Source organism: Crinia signifera, chromosome 4 (genome assembly GCF_055691185.1).
Source record: "Crinia signifera chromosome 4, ASM5569118v1, whole genome shotgun sequence".
In the NCBI taxonomy this organism is placed as follows: Eukaryota; Metazoa; Chordata; class Amphibia; order Anura; family Myobatrachidae; genus Crinia; species Crinia signifera.
This window is the reverse complement of record NC_139220.1, coordinates 17,780,804-17,799,556: the sequence shown is the minus strand read 5'-3', so window position 1 is coordinate 17,799,556 and position 18,753 is coordinate 17,780,804. Positions and strand designations below refer to the sequence as shown.

At 47.6% G+C, this 18,753-nt stretch overlaps 1 long non-coding RNA gene across 1 annotated transcript; it reads right to left on the bottom strand.

Annotated features, from left to right (window-relative positions):
- Window positions 1-404: 404 nt before the first annotated feature.
- On the bottom strand, window positions 405-10,716 carry LOC146072242 (uncharacterized). Its single transcript, XR_014473001.1, has 4 exons — window positions 10,666-10,716; window positions 6,151-6,235; window positions 4,736-4,826; window positions 405-520 (listed from the first exon to the last, which is right to left on the bottom strand). It is a non-coding gene; the product is annotated as an uncharacterized LOC146072242 (long non-coding RNA).
- Between the last annotated feature and the right edge of the window lie 8,037 nt (window positions 10,717-18,753).

Sequence of the window (18,753 nt, the reverse complement as noted above, 5' to 3'; positions counted from 1 at the left end):
GCCTTAGGCGGTGATGCCCGGCGCTTCCCCGGCATCACGGCACCTTCACCCCTGTAGTGACAGCATCTTCGGCGGGGCCAGGCCCGCCCCCTGTAGTGAAGTCGGCGGTCCGGCCCGCAAAACGAGTTTACTTACATTGATAAAAATAGCCAACAAATGGCAATGTTCTGCAAACCCACCTTACCCCAATCTATAGCCCCAAGACCGAGACCATACCCAGCATGCATTGCTTCCGCCCCCTCCTCCCCATACAGTTGCGCTTGGCGATGTTGGCGTGATGATGTTGATTGTGATAATATAACTGCCCGTACCCCTAGTAAGGATGACAGTGACGAATCGGCTAGCGTTAATACTGCCCATTGTTTTCATGGTGATGAGAAGTCAGACTCCGTTGAGTAGAGCAACAGCGATGATTAATGACAGTGTGACGGACAGAGGAGAGGAGGCTGGGATATAATTAGCAGGCGGAAAGTTGGGCGGTTGCTGCAACTTCTGAAGTGAATGTTTTTGAGATAAGAACCTTCCCATGGAACCATAAAAATAAAGAAGAAAAAGCCGATAAATTAACAACAAGCAGAGATTACAATCAATGACGGTACACGACAAACAAATAAAAACTCAATGGTAAAGTTGCCTACTTAAGCAGCTTGTAAGAAGTCACCTCATACGGGTACCATGGCCGAGAGTTGGCAACGGTGTCAGGATACCGTATACAGGGTTATAAAGAGTGGAGGGTTATAAAAAGTGGTAAAGAACCAACCAACCAGATCCCAACTGCCATTTTTCTAACTCAGTCTATAACATGGCAGTTAGGAGCTGAGTGGCTGGCGCTTTATTTCTCTTTATCAGCCTCCACTTTCTCTCTTAATAAGGCTTAATACATCTGCCCCACTGTGCTCTCTACTAGAGAGAATTAATACAAGCGACTAATACCCCTTTCACACCAGAAAATGCAGGGACTTACCCGGGAATATAGTCCAGGGATCAAGCAGGGACATTCCAGGGTTGGCCTTTTTCACACCAGCCTAGTCCCTGCATTTTCTGGTGCGAGGGGGGGAGACACAGCGTTGGGAGGGCGCCTATGTGAAATGGTGTCCGGGGAGCGGGTGGCGGGCATCAGGGTCCAGACTGCGGGGTTCCGGACAACGCTATTTGCCGGGCAGCGGGGCAGGAAGCGCTGCTGAATTTTAAAACGTGAAAATACTGGCCGGATGCTGATTGGCTGAGAGCGTTCGGCCAGTCTTTTCAATATGTTTTCATATCCAGCGCTTCCCGCCCCGCTGCCTGGCAAATAACGCTTCAAGCTCCCAGCCACCGCTGCCCGGAGTTTGGACCCCACTACCCGCCACCTGCTGCCCGGACCCCGCCACTTGCTGTCCGGGTCAGTAGCTTTCGCACCAACCGGGCTGGGCACGGGAGCAACCCTGTTAGCTAGCAGGGTTGAAATCCCGTCCAAAATTCCCGGGAACCTTTCACACCAGCGCTTCCCAACCTGGGAATTTTGGTTGGTGTGAAAGGAGTATAACTAACCGATAGCTGTGCCGCCAGTTTTTTACAATAGTGACTGTGTTTCCCATAGCAACAAATCAAATGGTGGCTTTAATCTATCTAGTGCATTCTAGATAAAGATGTGATGGCTGCTATGGGAAAGCTACACTTTATTATATGTAACCCCTTGTAACCCGTACTTCTCTATGACATGTGGGCCCACAACACACTGACCACATAACCCATTTAGGTACTTGTATACTATCACAACACCCACGATGGCCATCGTACAGGGAAAAATCGCATGCGATGCGATGCCATTTTTCATCAAAATCATGGACGTGTTCAAATCATGTAAAATGCACCCCAAATGTCATTTTTCACACTGTATCACCCCCACTATTAATGCCAACCCGAAGTGTGGCGAGCGCAGCGAGCCCGCGAGGGGCGGCGGTACGCGTCCTATGACCTTCTCATACCCCCACTATCCACGTTGGTGTGGAGTTGAGAATAGAAAGTGTGGCGAGCGCAGCGAGCCACCGAGCCCGAAGGGTGGCGAGCGTAGCGATCCCCGCGAGGGGACGCGGATACCTGTGAAGCCCGCGAGGGGACACGGATACCTGTGAAGCCCGCGAGGGGACGCGGATACCTGTGAAGCCCGCGAGGGGACACGGATACCTGTGAAGGTATCCGCGTCCCCTCGCGGGGCTCGCTCCTCTCGCCACGCTTCGGGCTTGGTGGCTCGCTGCGCTCGCCATTGGTGAAAAATGGCATCGCAACGCATCACATCGCATGCGATCACATGCGATCACATGCGATTTTATCACAAATGTATTAAAAACCTGGTAAAATCGCATTGCATGCCATCGCATGCTATTACATATGGCATGCGATGGCATGCGATGGGAGCCGTGATAGTATACAAGTACCCCCATTTATATGTATAAATGTAAGAATGGGGATTTGTGGACCAATAATACACCTTTCACACTTGCAAAAATATCCCGGGTTTTTGCACATGAACGCACATCAACCCGGGATTTAGCTCAGTGTGAAAGGGTCTTGAAAGAATATTCTGGGATGAACATCCCGGGATTTCTACCCAGGTCCTGACCTGGTTAGATTCCGGAATCGACCCGGGATGCGGTCAGTGTGTATGGTCCCGTACCTGGGATTGGGTACATGGGACTTTAAAAAAGCTGCTGATTGTGCTGATGTCATCTTTCAGAGCCCTGGAGTCCATTTCTAATGACATGCATATGTATTTGCAGGCATTTCCCGGGATCAGTGTGAATGGGGTTGTTCTGGATCGATCCCAGGTCTGAGTGCAATGTGAAAGGGTATATTCCTGGGTAGAGTCACGGGAAGCATCCGGGAACACATATGACCCGGCTCTGCGAGTGTGAAAGGGGTATAAGACAGCCCCTGAGGGAAGTAACATTTATGTCTGATGGGATGAGCTGGGGGTGATGGGTGTATTTGTTGCTGGGTGTGGGCTAATTTTATGAACTCCCAGTACTCCAAGCCAGCGGCACATTGTGTAAAGCGATTTATGGGCACTAACCTGGCATGCTCCTTGCCTGTGTGAGGGGTAACGTTATATGTATTTGTTCAATATCTAAAGCTCTGCACGTCTGTATGTGTGGTAACTACTGACCTTTGGTAACTGATATAACAAATGTTATCAGCCTGGATACTAAACTTGCACCTGTAACTTCACCTCTGACCGCTTCACCTGCCCAGGATACACATGCTGCACTGCAGGTGAGGCAGATGTAACATGTCCAGAGAGTTCGATTCGGGGGAGTTATTTTGTTTGTGTGCAGGGTAAACACTGGATGTGTTATTTTTACACTGCAATTTAGATTTCAGTTTGAACACATCCCACCCAAATCTAACTCTCTCTGCACCTCTTACATCTGCCCCACCTGCAGTGCAGCATGCTTTTGTCCATCTGCAAAAATTGTAGGCCTACGATCAGGCCTGAATGAGGCCCATGGTGCAAGGTGCGATAAATAAAAATCACATCATGGCGCAATGTACAGTAAGTGCAATGCTGGCAATAACATAAATATGTCTCATTTACTATAGTGATTTATTTTCACACCCATTACATACAGTATATACATTATTTGCATTGCAAACACATCTTAAGCCATCAATTAATGAATGTTGTATAATGCCAGTACACAAGTTAGGTAGAATCAACCTGAAAACTGATGGTACTGTGTGTGCCAGTGGGTGTGGCAGTGGGTGGGATGGAACTGGCAATCACTTTGCTGGCTGCTCCAATCAAGTGTTGCCACATCATCAGCCGTTCCCTAAGAAGGGGTGAGCAGAGTGTGTTGGAAGGTGTGGCTCTGCGGGGGTGTGAGACCTGAGACCTCTCTCAGCCAATCAGTGGCTTCCCATTAATTTGTATGTTTGTTTTTTTTGTGCGCCTGCTGGCGCTGCCCGGCAACAGCTTCCCCTGCCCAGCTCCCTGGTTCCCTCCGACACCGCCCCCCCCCCTTCCCCCTGCTCCCTCCACCCGGCTCTCTGGTCACCGGCATCCCCTGCCCGCTGCCGTCCCCCGCCCGACTCCGGGCTGAAAATAAGATTTAGCAAGTCTTATGTGCAGCCCGTCCGACCTTCCGACTCCGATCCAATGTGCACGGGACGGCGCATCGGGTAGGACGGGATGTCTACATCAGGGTTGCCTACCCTGCCGGAATATCCGGGAGGGTCCCGGAAATCGGGTCCCCTTCCCGGCCCCCCGGAAAGGACGGCAACCCTCCCGCATTGTCCTACCTCTCCGGCGGAGAGGGGGTCCGTGGGGGGTTCGGTAGGTCAAATGACGCGATCGCGTCACTTAAACCCCGCTCCCTGCAGTGCAATGCATAAAATACCGGCATTGCACGGCAGGGGGCGTGGCTAAAATGACGCGATCGCTCTAGCCACACCCCTAAATGGCTCATCACTGCCGTGCTCCGCCCCTTTTCCCTCCCGGGTTTGGGCTCGCCCCCCTGCTATACTGAGCTGGCTGCTCTCTCCCGGAGCAACTATGGTCTACATGTGCGATTTGGGCTGATTGCACGGACAGATTCACCCAAATCGGGTGAAATCGTGCCCAAATCGCATAGTGTATGGGGGCCTTTACTACATCACTTCAGCGATGGCGAAGGTGATTAGTGCGCAGAGTATTGCAAATAAACAAATAGTTCTCTCAGTAGATTCAGTGCACAATATACTAATATCAGATTATCACCTCAGTTTATTTGCTTCAATCTCATTGAGGTTTTTAGGTCATGTTCTCATTTTCAGTGTGGTTTACACAGAGGAAATCCGAGCCTGCGAATCTAGAATTGACATATATATAGAAAAAGGCACATTTTTGGGTCATTCAGTCTCACAAAATATTAAAATTATTAACACATTCATGAGGGGATGGGATCGTTGGGTCTACAACAACTAGGTCGACATGACATTAGGTCGACACAAGCATTAGGTCGACATGGGCTAGGTCGACATGGGGTTTTCACCGTTTTTTTTACCCAAATGTCGACACAGTTGACATGGACACAGTTTACAGTGCACCGCATCCCCTCGCATCGCTCGCAATGCTTCGGCCACGGTGCCTCACTTCACTCGGCACACTATTTTATTCTCCCAACACTCCCTAGTGGTTGGTAGGGCATGAAACACTGCCTGTCGGCACATGTCGGATCAAAAAACAGTGAAAACCTCCATGTCGACCTTTTGACTGTCGACCTAGCCCATGTCGACCTAATGCTTGTGTCGACCTAATGTCATTTAGACCTAGATCCATGATGACCTTGACCCATGTCGACCTTACTGCATGTCGATTTAGTGGTGTCGACCCAATGCTTGTCGACCTAGTTGTTGTAGACCTAATGACTGTATTCCTTCATGATTATGGATGGTGTAATGGTTAGCATTACTGCCTCACAGCGCTGAGGTCACGGGTTCGATTCCCACCATGGCCCCAACTGTGTGGAGTTTGTATATTCTCCCCGTACTTGTGTGAATTTACAAAAAATATACCGGTAGGTTAATTGGCTGTCAACAAATTAACCCTAGAATGTCTATGTGTGCGTGTACATGTGGTAGGGAATATAGATTGTAAGCTCCACTGGGGCAGGGACTGATGTGAGTGTTCAAATATTCTCTGTATAGCGCTGTGGAATATGTGGGTGCTTTAATAAATAAATGAGATCTTTACAGCCATCCAATAATACCACAGTGCCATTGGGGAAGTTACTGTGTGCCCTTCACTGTGCGGAGACAGCCGGGCATAGCGGTGGGAAACCTGACTGTCTCAGAGCAGGTCCATCCGTCTGCGGCTATTTCAAATGAGGATCCTGATTGGCTGCTGGGCCGCGAGCTCCGATTGGCTCCCGAGTCAAGTAATTTGAAATAAGGGATGGACCTGCTCTGAGACAGCCGGGTTTCCCACGCTCTGCCTGGCTGTCTCCTTTAGCAATGCAGGCAGGAACAGACAGCGGGTCCTTGTGGCCACGCCCCCAATGTGCAATGCCGGTATTTCAGGCATTGTGCAGCAGGAGAAGACCAGCATTCCGGGAGGCTTGCCCCTCTTTCCGTGATTTCCGGGACCGGTAGGCCACCCTGGTATAGCTGCAGATCCATTTGTACCTCACTCACCATCAAATTTCCCAGTGTGACTGAGGCCGAAGCTGACGTCTCAGACGCATGTGTCGTCGTTCGATCGTCGCTCTCTCTGCTTTTTCTGTAATTAGCGATCAATGCCGGATTAGACCCAGTAAACAAAAAGTTCCACAGTCTGAACTCTCTGCCACAAGGCAAACACACAACAGCTCATAAATGTCCACAACCTGTTTCCTGATACAATCTAAAGTTATAGAGGTAAATCCACTTTGACAGAGTTTGCTTAATGGTCCCTGTCACCCAGTACAGAGATCTGATAAGATTCTTGGAGAGGGCCCCAAGAAAACCTGCACAACCGGACCCGACAAAACTTTCCAGTCTTCAAGTCTTATTATTGGAGTTTGACCTTGAAACGAAAACTTGTTTTTCAGCAGAAACATGTTCTACATGGGGGCCGCCGATCGCTGCAAGATCTGTTACCTAGATTATTTGTAGAGAACTTAATAAACTAAAGTGCTATTTTATGTGTTTTTTTATGTTATAGTTACGTTGGGGACTATTCAATTGCATGCAATTGGGTTATTCGTCCAAAAACTGCAGCGAAATGTTGGGTAACAGTATACATATCTATTACTGGGCCCGATTCAGCTTCCGTTGTAGTTTTGTGCAGATTGCCTGAAAATTGCAATTCGCGTTTTTTTTATAATCTTCGGGGTTAACTGTTTTGAGCCGACGTGCCGACAGGCAGTATTTCATGCCCTACCAACCACTACGGCGTGGTGGGAGAATAAAATAGTGTGATGAGAGCAGCGAGGCTCCGTGCCCGAACATGGCGAGGGCAGGGTGGGGATGCAGTTTACTTAGACGGTGCCCATGTCGACTGTGTCGTCATTAAAGACAAAAAACCCGCAAAAAGCCTCATGTCGATCTTTTGACTATTGACCACTGAAGGTCAACAGACTTTAGGACGACATCTGAAATAGGTGGGCATGGGTAAGGTTAACAGGGTTGGAATGTTGACACAAGCATTAGGTCGACAATGGGAAGGTCGACAGTCAAAAGGTTGACATGAGGGTTTCACTTTTTTTTGAGCCGACATGTGTCAACAGGCGGTATGTCATGCCCTACCATCCACTGCGGCATGGCGGGAGAATAGAATAACATGTGTGGACGCGGTGCATGTCGGCTGTGTCTACATACAGGACAAATAAAATAGTGAACAACATCATGTCAACCTTGTGTCAACTTTCTGGCACTGTCGACCTTACCCATGTTGACCTATTTCAGGTGTCAACCTAAGGCCTGTCGACCTTCAGCGGTCGAGCCAATGCATGTCGACCAAAATTGGGTTGACCAATGACCCGTTCCCAAATAAAAATCGTTTGAGCTTTTAAAATGTTTCAAATCACTGAATATAGATTTTTTGGTACTTGTTTCCTAGCACGGCCACAACGATCATAATCGCGGTCATCGGGGGTAAAATCGGGGCCATCGCAGGCATCGCATGCGCAAAAAAATCGGGTGCGATGGGCCAGACTCGATGCCCGGGATTTCCCCATAGAGAACAATGTTAAATGCCTCAATTTACCCGCGATGACCACGATTTCCCATAGGAAACAATGTGAAATGGCTCAATTTACCCAAATTATCATAGGAACAATGGTAAATGGGCCAAAAACACCCCTGAACATTGAAATGTCCCCCCAAAAGTAGTTTACGCCACCACGTGATCAACGTGAACCCGAAGCATGGCGAGCGCAGCGAGCCCGCGAGGGGCGGCGGTACGCGTCCTCCGACCTTTTCATACCCCTACTATCCACTAGGGCGTGGAGTGAGAATAGAATAGTGTGGCGAGCGCAGCGAGCCACCGAGCCCGAAGCGTGGCGAGCGCAGCGAGCCCCGCGAGGGGACGCGGATACCTGTGAAGCCCGCGAAGGGACGCGTTTACCTGTGAAGGTATCCGTGTCCCCTCGCGGGGCTCGCTGCGCTCGCCACGCTTCGGGCTCGGTGGCTCGCTGCGCTCGCCACACTATTCTATTCTCACTCCACGCCCTAGTGGATAGTGGGGGTATGAAAAGGTCGGAGGACGCGTACCGCCGCCCCTCGCGGACTCGCTGCGCTCGCCACGCTTCGGGTTCACGTTCATCGCGGGGTGGCGTAAACTACTTTTGGGGGGACATTTCACTGGTCAGGGGTTTTTTTTGGGCTTTCTGGCCCATTTACCATTCTTCCCTATGATGATTTGGGTAAATTGACCCATTTAACATTGTTTCCTATGGGAAATCGGGGTCATCGCGGGTAAATTGAGGCATTTAACATTGTTCCCTATGGGGAAATCGCGGCCATCGCGGGTGGACCATTTAAGCATTTTTAGGCGCACACGACGCGACCGACCCGATTTTTCACTGTTTTCAATGCATTTCAATGGAAAAATCGGGGGCATCGCGTCGGTCGCGTCGCAGGCCACTATAATTACCCCCGATGGCCAAGATTTGTGGCCGTGCTAGGAAACAAGTACCGATTTTTTTAGTAAAGCTATCTTTTTTTTATGTAAATAAATATATTAGTTAAATTTGGGTTGAATACAAATTTAAAATTGGAGGCCACTTAAAAATCTCACCTGCACTTGTCCAATCTATACAGCACCCCATATATCTGCCCCACACCCCTTAATCCCATTATCTTGCACTTTGAAGATTTCCACCCCTGGGGTTCTTGGCCAACCCCCGGCATTTTCATTTTAACTTAGATTTTTTTATTTTACCAAAGTTTGTAACTGATTCGAAGCTGTGAGAATATTTTTGGGCATTCATTTATATAGAAATGACCATGAATAAAGTATAATGGGAAAGGTCAAGGCAGGCACCCATCCAGAGAGCAAGCAGGTTGAATGAGAATGGTCAAGGCAGGCGGCAAACAAGAAAATGATCTGAGACAGTCAATGCTTAGAACCGAACCATTGCGGGCCCTTCCCTCACCCGCTTCAAGCGTAAAGAGCCGCAAATGCCAGATCCGTATGTGCACGTGGATGTTCCCATATGTTTACACTAAGCGGAAAGGGCATGCTCCCAATTGATCATGAGTCCCTCTGTGCCTTGCATTTTGTCTGGTCGCTTTTAGAGCACAGGAACTTGAGGACCCTCAACCAGACGTAGCATAGTGAGATGAAGCGTCCCCATTTTATCATTTATCAAAATACATTTATCATTTCAGTCCAATGTCCCTTTGCTCTTGGAGCACTTGCTGCAACTGAATATCATGCATATTTTAATCTCCTACAAAATTATATTGTTTTGTCTGACGGCATAAATAGACAGGAATGCTAAGTCTCTGTATATAAGTAAACAAGAGAATGCACTTTGGAAAGAACAGGTATTATTTTAAGGTAGTGGCCTCGCATGACTTGGGAAGCATAACTGAGTAATAACAGCATTCAAGCTTCATAGAGAGAATGCTGGCTGGCAGCCAGAATGCATACAGTACCTACCAACCTTGTGGCATGTAGAAGTAGGGGTGGCCATTGACCTTCGACGAATTTAAATCATCGATGGTCTATGACCAATGTTGAACACTTTTGCCATCAACGGGGGAGAACCAGATGGTTTTTCACCATCAATGATGCAGAAGCAAGGAATTTTTTGGCTGAGACACGAAGCTTAGCTCCACCCCTGGCACTTCTGCGAAGCTCCACCCCAAGACTGTTATTGGCCAACAACCTTCTGTATTTTAAAGCTGGGGTGACCAACCATTGATGGTTACCCATCAATGGTTCATCGATGGGTAACCCACCAAAGGCCATCCTTATGTAGATCCTGGAGAAAATAAGCTCCTCCTCTGTGCACCCAAATCCTTCCCTACCCCTATTTTAACCCAATGTCAGAGTGGGGTATGAAGGGCCCAATATATCAGATTAATAATGACAACGCACGGTAGAAAATATACCATAGTTCTTAAAGGAAATGGGGCCCCATTCAATGGGACCCACTGCGGGTTTCCCCTGTAACCCTATGGACCAGTCACTTCCCACAGTCAACCCTTGGCAGCTGAAGGGAAGGTTACTATTAAACTGCAGAGGGGGGAGGCTAGGGTTGGGCTGGGCTGCCACTAGTAATGTTGGGGCCCAGGACTGACCTTCAGCCCGGGCCCCCAGTGGCACCCCCCCCCTCGTGCGCTGGCACCCCCCCTCACATGCCAGCACCCCGCCCCCCCCCAATTACTATTACTTACCAGCGGTGGCGGCAGCATCTTCTCCCTCCGGGACTTGAAGCACTCACTGCACAGTGAGCCTGCAGAGCGTCGAGCCCCTCTGTATCCTAGGCTCTGCGCTCTGCAGGCTGCACTGTGTATTGTGTGCACCTGGCCGCCGGGTGGGGGATACTGTGCGGGTGTGTGGGGGTGGAGGGGTGCCGTGCCACTGTGGGCAGCTGCCTGGGCCCCTCCAGAGGCCGGGGCCCGGGACAACTGTAACCCTGGCACCCCCCTGTCGGTGGCCCAGGGGCTGTGGGAAGGGGTGAGTTAAGGTTAGTATTAGGGGTAGGATAAAATATTTACCAGGATGTGTTGAGAATCTGGCTATTGGGATCCGGCTGTCAGTCTTCTGGCTGTTGGGATCCCAACTGCCAGTATTTCATACCCAACCCGGCCCTGAGGCAATATGCAGTGATTGGTGGCTAGGAATACTATATTTGATATCAGCCTGATTTAAAAAGAACACAGATGAAGCCACCATTTTTCTTTTGCCTTGAGCAGCTACAGAGTAAGGAAGGTGAGGCACAATGACAGCAGTAAATTACCAGCAGCAACAATTTATGTTTGAACTGCTGGAGGGAATCACATCATCTGGAGAGGTTTTTGGGGCAAATAAAGTGTCAGGTTTTTTTTCTATAGAACTAAAGAACTGGGCCCAACTTGATCAGCAGTCTGAAGGATGTCTAGGTTTGTGCAACGCACTGTCCGGGAACATTTCAATGCCACAATGGAACCTTATCTTCTTGGAGATTGCAGGGACTCCTGAAAGTGTGTGTCTTGTGTTTCCCAAGGGTTGCTGCTCTTGTCTTGTTAGAGCACAGTTGGGTCCTCAGGGGTGGGGCTTGTTTAGGAGCCTCGGAGGCGGGACTGTCACGCAGTCATTAATTAACAAATCTTATTAGACGTGTCAGTGAAAAATAAGAAAATATGAAACAATAAGCCAGAGAAAGAGCACAAAGTGAAACACAATGTACTGTAATGGAATGTATAAAGCATACGGGGAAATAAAAGCTGCTTGCTGTAAATGGCAACTTGTAAGTAAGTTTATGATAACAGTAATGTGAGAAGTATCCAGAGCAGACGTCAATGGGTATGAATTATAGCACAGGATCTTGACAATCTAATTGTGTCGGCAGGCCCTGTAAAGGTGGCTGTCCTAACCATGATGTTTTTGGGGGATATCCCACAAATATTCATTAATAAATAGACCTTTAAACCATGAGTTGTACATAAAATAAATATAAGAGGGGCTACAGCCAACAAAACTAATCTAAGACTCAATATTATATCCATGATAAGTACAGTGGGTGTGGCCAAACATTGCAATTGTTTGATTAAACTTTTTTTGCGATGCCCCCCGACACGAGCTGGATAAATAGAGATAGGATGAGCCTATTACTCTTTCTTTGCTGTTCCATCACTGGTTTCCTATGGAAATAGTATGAAGTTTACACAGCGCCTCCGAGCGAACTCTGTTTCCTGCAATCCCACAATGCCAGCCATCTTCTTCAGTGTGCTTCGTATAAAGAGGCCTCGTTCCAAGTAATAGGAAGGCTCCAGTGCCGATGTGCGCAATGGATAATACTGGTATATTCTGTGCAGAGTGTATAAAGATCGGTGTGATTACCTCCTTTCCTGAGGGAGATGCAGGGGTAGAAAGTAACAAAAGAGCTGGGCGTTATGAAGTCAGTGGGGTAATGCATACACTGATCTATCTGTCATTATGAAAAGTAGTGAGTGTGGCAAATCTAAGTGGATAGAGTTCTGACCTAGTACAGCCGCCCCCTTTCTTGGGGCCCCTTTGACAGCTGGAGCCCGGCAGCTACGTTTTCCAATGTCTCAGACTTCTGCCAATGCGCACAATCTTTATTATTCACAGTCTATTACTGGATTTATAACATGGGCATGTGTACTGTATTTGTGTTTCTGTTGGCTGCAGATATACCGTGAATGGCAACTTAGCAGACTCTTGGAGAACCCATATGTAGTCAGGTACACACTGGGTGATATAATGAACGATATCGCTCATAATATCGATATCGTTCATAATATCCTTCCATTTGTAAGCAACGAACGATGCACGCTCCTTGGTCATCTGTACCTGCAGGTCAATAAATGCATCTACGGAGCGGGGACCTGGTGACGTCACTGAACGATGAGCCTGATTCAGCTAAAAACAACAAAACTGTAACTGGTGTCTCTGGAGTGCTGGGGGCCGCCCAGCACAGAGCAAGGCCTCCCAGCATGCAAAGTCCCTCACCGAGAAATAATGTAATTGTGATTGCATCACGGAAATGCAATGCTATCACATTTCTAGCATGTCCCCCTGCCTCCACGAACGAAGGTGCAGGGCAGTCATATTTTAGCTCGTAGCAGACCTGAAAACAGTCCTGACTGCGTCGTCTGGACCATGCCCTCCCAATGCCGCGTCTCCACCATGTCGCTGCCATGCGAAGCTGAATTAGGCCCGATATTAACAGTATCATTCAGTGTGTACAGTCAATATCCTTTGCTGGTAGTTCAGGGTAATAAACCTGACAATATCGATCACGCAAGTATTCCAGAGGCAAAAGCCATCAGTGTTCCTCTGAGGTGGCCTTAAGTGAGCGCAAGTCTTACAGTATGTTGATGGTGCGCCATTGATGGACCACCGGCGGTGTTACAATGTGCACGGACAATAAAAGTGTCTGTCTCTGGGCTTACACATTCAGGGACATGCATGCTAATGGTGAAAGGTTGGGCTGGGTGTAACATTTGCATAAGATCACCCCATAAAGGGCGCTGTAGCTGACACAATGGTGCCCACGTCTGAATCAGGCTCCAAGCCTGTATGCGTCACTGTGGAACACACACTTCCAATCTGTATGCTTTATTTGCCACGCCTATACATCTGGAAGCGGGTGTATTTACTCTCCCAATACTACATAGCCTGCCATTTTGCCATCCTGCTCAGGCTGACCTTGGCCAATGCACAGGGCCACCGAGAGGTATCCCGGGCCCCGGTAAAATTTTGGGGAAGTTGGCCTAATTGCGGGAGGCATGGCTACCTCCCAAGATTAGGCCACGCCGGGCCCCTCCAGCAAGCCTGTGCCAGGATAATTAGTACCCGCTCACTCCGCCTCTCGGCGGCTCTGCCTATGCAAGAACTCTCCTTTGCACCCAGTTACACTTCCACAGTAACAGCTTCCACTGCGCACAACATGCACAGCGCAACCCCCCCCCCCCCCCCAAGATATTCTGCAAGCGGGCGTACGGTCATCTCTGCCTCAGCCCCAATGTGACATTGTTTGACAGATGTCCTATTTCGCTATGGATTGCCGCACAGTAAAATATCTTTAGATCACTGATCGTTCTTTTTATTTATTTATTTAATATAAACATATTAAAGCCCCTTTTTTGTACTCACAATACGGCCATGAATCCTGAGCGATCTGATGCGGACATTGCCGTAACTCAGTCCGGGTTTACTGCTAATTTTAATGCCAACAGAATATAAATCAAATTTGCGAGCAATTCATTAAGATGCGAGAACAGTCTCCCTGGAAAAGGGAATTATATCCAGAGACCGAAAGCTGGATATTATACAACAGGTATTTGTGTTAGACCAGGCATGTCCAAACTACGGCCCTCCAGCTGTTGTGAAACTACAAGTACCATCATGCTTTGCCATAGTTTTACTATTAGGAAATGCTAAAACTATAGCAAGGCATGCTGGGGTATGTCGTTTCAGAACATCTGGAGGGCCGTAGTTTGGACATGCTTGTGTTAGACCATTGATCATTTGTCATCGTCTTGTCATATGGTATATACGCAGCAAATACCCAGCACCTTTATTTCATTTAGCACCAGCAGTAAGGTTAGTCTGACATAGGAATTCCCCCCCAAAAAACAGCCCAGCTGGTGCGGATTAGAAGACTGGCTTGGAGGCCTTTAATCCTGCGGCCAATCACTCACGGTGTTCGCCTTCTGTGTCTTATACTTTAGTCTCCCGCAACCGAGGTGCTGGAATAATCTTAAAAAGTTTTTGGGTACTTGTTTCCTAGCACGGCCACAATCGCGGGCATCGCGGGTAATTTTTAATGGTCTACGATGCGACCGACGCGATGCCCGCGATTTCCCATTGAAATGCAATGAAAAAGTGAAAATCGCGGCAGTCGCATCGTATGCGGCCAACAAAAGCATAAGATGGTACCGAGGCGATGCCCGCGATTTCCCATAGGGAACAATGTAAAATGCCTCAATTTAACCAAATCAACATGGGGAACAATGTTAAATGGGCCAGAGACCCCCAAAACCCGTGACCAGTGAAATGGCCCCCCAAAAAATAGTTAACGCCACCCCACGATCAACGTCAACCCGAAGCGTGGCGAGCGCAGGCGGTACGCGTCCTCCGACCTTTTCATACCCCCACTATCCACGTCGGCGTGGAGTTGAGAATAGATAGAGCCCGAAGCGTGGCGAGCGCAGCGCGCCCCGCGAGGGGACGCGGATACCTGTGAAGCCCACGAAGGGACGCGTTTACCGGTGAAGGTATCCGCGTCCCCTCGCGGGGCTTGCTGCGCTCGCCACGCTTCGGGGTCACGTTGATTGTGGGGTGGCGTTAACTATTTTTGGGGGGCCATTTCACTGGTCAGGGGGGTTTTTTGGGGTCTCTGGCCCATTTAACATTGTTCTCTATGTTGATTTGGTTAAATTGAGGCATTTTACATTGTTCCCTATGGGAAATCGCGGGCATCGCGACGGTCGCATCGCATGCGATTTTTTAGCCCGCATGCGATGTGACCGACGCAATTTTTTTACCTGCGATGCCCAGTTTTTGGTATTAAATAATGATGTCTCAATTGTTATAGTTAGGGGTGTGTCTACAAATATCCAATGCAATGACATCACACCCATGATGTCATAACTCCTGCGTTAGTCGCCGAGGTTAGGGAACAGAGGTGGATCGGCTCAGGAAGACAGTTACACATCCCTACCCTATGCGGTCAATAATTTGCATGATCATCTGCGAGTTCCATTCTTGCTTGAGGTTTATGATTTAACCCTTTGAGCGCCAACATCTCTGTTCAAAATATCTGCTAAAAATGCCAGCGCCACTCACATTTGTTATATAAATTCAAATAAAAAATGTTGTGTAAAAAGAAGATGATATTTCCTATGTAAGGTAACACTGCAGGCTGTTATGATGAATAAAAATGTTTGCTCGACAATTTTCACACCTATTTAGACAAATTCATTTGGCACTGACAGGGTTAAAGTTGAGCACAGGTAATCACAAGTCCGTTTCATTTTGAGCTAACTTGCACTAGTCAGGAGGGGATCCAGAGCAATGGTTGACAGTCAACACCATATGTTCGACGCGCACAGGGACCTCATAAATAAAAGATCGACACAAGAAAAAGGTTGAGATTTTGCGCGATTTATTTGAAAAAATAATGATTCTTCATACTTTATCATCCACATGGATTCTGATTGGGAAACAGAAAATCTATTCCAAGTACGGTGAGCGAAGGGAGGGGAAGTGGGGGTCCACATGGTCAGGTGTCAACAGGCCCTTTCTGTACAGTGCTGTGAAGCATGGTGGCAGTATATAAATATAGAGTAATTGCTAGATCCAGTGGGGTTCCCCGCCATCACCTCCCCCACAGCCCACCCCATTTCCGCCTCCCTTTTCCCATAGCGTGCAGGTAACACATGTACAGCTCTCTTGTCTGGAATAGAACGTGTAGGAGATGAAACAATAACAGAATTACAGACATATAAATAGGTGCATTATTCTTCCAACCTTACAGCTGTTTCGGGGGCTGTAGAGGGGGGGGGGGGGGATCTGTACACTTAGAGGAATCTGATGTTATTTTCAACAGTTTTAAAAATTCTATGCCGTAGTTTATCTGGTGGCTGTGAAGTAGCAGCAGTGTCTTTGCTGGGCAACATGGGGAGGCAGAGGGTGTCGGGCACTGTGGGCTCACTGGGCTGGTTCTTTGTCATGTGAGTCAGTCATGTGAGTCAGAGGCTCCACCCAGCGTTACAGACACACTCACACACTTTGAGTGACAGATGTAGCCAAATACATAAGAGATATATATATCCAATGTGCTTTCTTGAGACATTGGACATTTTTATAGCCATAACGTTTTTTTAGACAAAGCACTTTATTTTTTTTTAACGTAAGTACTGATGAGTTTGGATAGAATTATGTATCCAATGATTACATTAGGGATGAAAGAAAGAGGAAACAATAAATTCACTCTTTTAATTAAATAAACCACTTCATTATTAGCCTAACAACAGGGACGTTGCCAAGCTAAGGTCTAATATCTAATCCTTCTTCTATATGGAGTATTTTCCTTAAAGGAACATTACTGAAAAAAATCCTTTAATTACAAAAGTTTATATAAGCTTGTGAGTGACAAGCTGTGCATGTGTGCACCTGGGGGGTGTTCCCAGTTACCCAGTATGACACTTGCACCAATCATATGCCTCGCCAGATTCTAGGTTGATACATACAGTAATTGTTTGTTAAATGTGCGCTCATTACTCTTAAAAAGAACAAGCCAAAAAAATGGCTGCAAAAAAACGCACACATCGCGGGAAAGTAAATAAAAACGTACAAAATAAATGATTCTGCAGTTTCCATACAGTAATCATTTTATAAAATAGTTACATTTACAGTATGCAAAGAAAGTTAATTATGTAGTTTTTTATATGAATGTACAAATTACTTTATAGCATTGTTTACTTTTTACATTATTTTACATTTCTCAATTGCAAATCAGCTGCAGTAGCCAACTGTCATTGTTAATTTTTTATTTATTTGCAGTTTCTTATATAGCGCAGCAGATTCCGTTACAGTGTCTTATATAGCGCAGCAGATTCCGTTACAGTGTCTTATATAGCGCAGCAGATTCCGTTACAGTGTCTTATATAGCGCATCAGATTCCGTTACAGTGTCTTATATAGCGCAGCAGATTCCATTACAGCGTCTTATATAGCGCAGCAGATTCCGCTACAGCGTCTTATATAGCGCAGCAGATTCCGTTACAGTGTCTTACATAGCGCAGCAGATTCCGTTACAGTGTCTTATATAGCGCAGCAGATTCCGTTACAGTGTCTTATATAGCGCAGCAGATTCCGTTACAGTGTCTTATATAGCGCAGCAGATTCCGTTACAGTGTCTTATATAGCGCAGCAGATTCCGTTACAGTGTCTTATATAGCGCAGCAGATTCCGTTACAGTGTCTTATATAGCGCAGCTGATTCCGTCACAGCGTCTTATATAGCGCAGCAGATTCCGTTACAGCGTCTTATATAGCGCAGCAGATTCCGTTACAGTGTCTTATACAGCGCAGCAGATTCCATTACAGCAGGGGTCTTCAACCTTTAAGACAGCGTGGGCCACCTAAAAAAATCCAGTGAAGCCCGAGGGCCACTAAAATCGCCTACGGAATTTCGGACAGCCCCATAGAATCACAGCTCCCCTATAACGTCAGCACAGTCCTTCATAGACAGCCGCCCATACTCAGCACAGAACCCCACAAACACACACACACACACACACACACACACACACACACACACACACCCTAATAGTTATCAGCAGCCAATTTGGGTTCCAGTGCAAACAGTAAAATCTGTGGCCCCCCCCATATATAATTTGATATTGAATAAATTGCATGCGCCGTAGGCGCACTCCCAAAAACGGGTGTGACCTAATTATAAGGGGCGTGCTCTAATTATAACGATTGTGAACTAGCAGGGAAAACAATTACCTGACACCTCTTTTGCAACCTGCATGACCAGACATTGGTTACCGCAGGAATGGTCGTTGTCCTCACACGCTTAAGTTGACTGAAGGCTGCACAATGACATATAAACATGAAGGCCCACACAGTGAAATAGTATGCCTCACAGATCAAACCCAAACAATGAAAGGCTACTTAAATCAATATACACTGTTACACTGTTTATCCGTAATGCCCATTACACATTGTGCATCACACCATAGTGTCCATTAGACATTATGCCACACACCGTAATACCTGTTGTACATTATGTCATACACCATAATGCCCATTACACATTATGCCGCACCGTGATGCCCATTACACATTAATCCACACAAAATTATGCCCATTGCACATTATGCCCCACACTGATGCCCATTATGCCACAGACCATAATGCCAGCAGTACTCCTGCTTATACATATGATGCCCCAGCAGTGCCCCTCACCTAATGCCCCAGCAGTGCCCCTCACACAATGCCCCAGCAGTGCCCCTCACACACAATGCCCCAGCAGTGCCCCTCACACACAATGCCCCAGCAGTGCCCCTCACACACAATGCCCCAGCAGTGCCCCTCACACACAATGCCCCAGCAGTGCCCCTCACAC